The sequence below is a fragment of the Triticum dicoccoides genome, chromosome 7B (assembly GCF_002162155.2).
Source record: "Triticum dicoccoides isolate Atlit2015 ecotype Zavitan chromosome 7B, WEW_v2.0, whole genome shotgun sequence".
NCBI lineage: Eukaryota > Viridiplantae > Streptophyta > Magnoliopsida > Poales > Poaceae > Triticum > Triticum dicoccoides.
The window spans coordinates 278211274-278214036 of NC_041393.1; positions in this window are offsets into that span (position 1 = coordinate 278211274).

A 2763-nucleotide genomic window follows, 5' to 3' on the forward strand; every position below is an offset into this window, starting at 1 on the left:
ACGGGCGGGGTCTCGAACGCCTACTCGCACATACGTACGGCCAGGGCTCGTGTACATGGCTGGGTCAGAACGGAGAAACAGAGTCGTCGTCGTGTTCATGGGGAGGCAACATAATGCGTCATGTTCATGGGTAGGCAACCGAATGCATCGTGTTCATCGGGAGGCAACAGAACGCGTGGGAGCCAACCGGCTGGGTCGGAATGGAATGTGTGGTCGTGTTCATCGGGAGGGCTTGGACGGAACAGGCGATGGAAACGAGGCCTGGCGTACTGCACAACGGAGGAAACAGACCTCCTACGTTCGGAATGGGGTCCTATTGATCGGGAGGGGTGTGGCGTACCGCAAAACGGAGGAAACGGACCTCCTACGGTCAAAACGGGGGTCCTGTTGATCGGGAGGGGTGTGGCGTACCGCAAAACGGATGAAACGGACCTCCTACGGTCGGAACGGGGGTCCTGTTGATCGGGAGGGGTGTGGCGTACCGCAAAACAGATGAAACGGACTTGTGTTGGAGCGCTACGGTCGAAACGGGGGTCCTGTTCATCAGGAGGGGTGTGGCATACCGCAAAACGGGACTCCACATGATACTGTTCACCTCCACCGTTGACCTCCTCCAGCCTCCACGGGCTACCGTCGACCTCCTCCAGCCTCCACGGGCTCCTGTTTATCCAGCCTCCACCGCGTGCTACTCCACCGGCTACTGTTCAACCACCCCTCCACGGGCACCCTCCACCATCTACTGTTCATCCAGCCCTCCACACCACGGGGTCCTATTCAACCACCCCTCCACGGCCACCCCTCCACCTTCTATTCCTCATCCAGCCCTCCACACCACGGGGTCGTGTTCATCCAGAGACAACGCCACCGCTCACTGTTCATCCCACCCCCCCGCAACGCTCACTGTTCATCCAATCGATCGGCTTCAGTTAGCAGCAGTAGCGAAGGAATCGCTCGATCGGGTTCAGTTAATAGCCATCGATCGATCGCTCGGGTTTAGTAACGCGTAGCCTGCAGTGCAATCGCTCGGGTTCAGTTAGACCCCAACGCCTCGCTCGGGTTCAGTTTAGAGCCAAAGCCTCGCACACACGCGCGTACGTGTACAAGAGAAACGCGCATCGCTCGGCCCCCGACCTCCCACCATAACCGGCAACTCCCCGAAATTTTCCTCCCCCTTGCTTCTACCATGGTTTTTTCCGTCAGGACGGCCCAAAGAATGTCATGCAGCTGCATCTCCGGCCCACCCAGGACGAAAAGCCCATTTTCTGTCATGATTTTTTGTCATAGAAGTAGGAGCCCACCACATCTATGATGATATCGGGTTTTGTCACAATTATCGTCATAGAAGTGTCATATGTATGACAGAAAAAAAATTCGTTCGGCCCAAAATGTCATGGATGTGTCTTTTTTTTGTAGTGGAGGCGTCAAATCACAAAGCTTCACCTTTCCCGCAGTTTAGTTGGAGGGACGAAGTAATGCTAAAAAAAGAAGTTGGAGGGATGGAGCAACCATCATTTCACTCGTTGCTGAATCTGCTTCTCCCTCATCTTCTTCAAGTTAACCACGTGTTGCTTCTGCCGTTGTTCTGCCTCACGTGGGACGCAAATCAGCTTGGTAAAGCACTGACACGTGGGACCGCATGTTAGCAAACCTCCAGGCCAACATCCTCTAAAAATAAGAAACCTCCCCCGCCTTCTACGCAGCAAAATCACCTCCTTTTTACTTATCTTGATACTATAATTATTTAGATCAATATAATCAAGATTGTTATAGATAGCACACAGGAGCAAAACCAAGTGGTACGGCTAAGGGCATCCACAATGTGTAGTTAAATGTGAAAATAGCTTTTGGCATCGATGGGAACACCATTGTGGATCGTGTTGCTAAAGCCAAAAAGATGGAACCGAAGCTCCCTAATTGATTGATTGAAGGAATAGAAAAATGTAACCTCTATCCTCTCTCTCCCGTGCTTGGACGCATGTACAGTATAGAGCACAAAGTCTACTCCCCTGTCCCTTTTATCACAAATCACAAAGCAGTGAGGCGTCAAATCATAAAGCACGGACGAAGCAACCATCATTTCACTCTTTGTTGACTCCCCTTTTCCATCATCTTCTTCAAGAAACCACCTTACGCACTAAGCTGGATGAACGACGCTATTGTGTAGTACTAGTACATTTACGCGTCCTTTGGTTCAACGGACTTCCTGGATGCAAAGAAGGCGGTTGTCTCGACTTGCAGACGGCACTTGCGAATGACTTACCATGGTCTCCCTCAATGGTGTGCTTCGTCGAACACACTTCGCCAAACCACAACATTCAAGATATCATTGATGTCACCGCAATGGGGAAGGAAGTCAAATAGTTACTACCTCCATTTTTTGTATACAAGGCCAATATCAAAATTACAATTTGCAGAAGGCAACTAACACTAATCGAGGAAAAATTGATGGGTTTGCCTCGTACAAGCAACCAAGGACATTAATATACCCTTGCATGCATGCGGAAGTGAGAAGGTTGGTTTGCATGGCACTGCATTAATCAAGCAATGAGAAGTGAGATGGTTAGCTCTTAGGGCGTTGGAGAAAAAAATCATGCATTAATTGACATGTCAAACGAGGATTTGTATCGACCAGTCCCCTGAAGGAAAACCCCACCTTTCTTTTTCAGCACAAGTAGTACATACGTACTTGTATCCTGTTTGGGTCTAGGCCTTGCATTGCCATACTTTGCCACACATTTTTTCCAAGCTTGCCTAAAGTTTTCA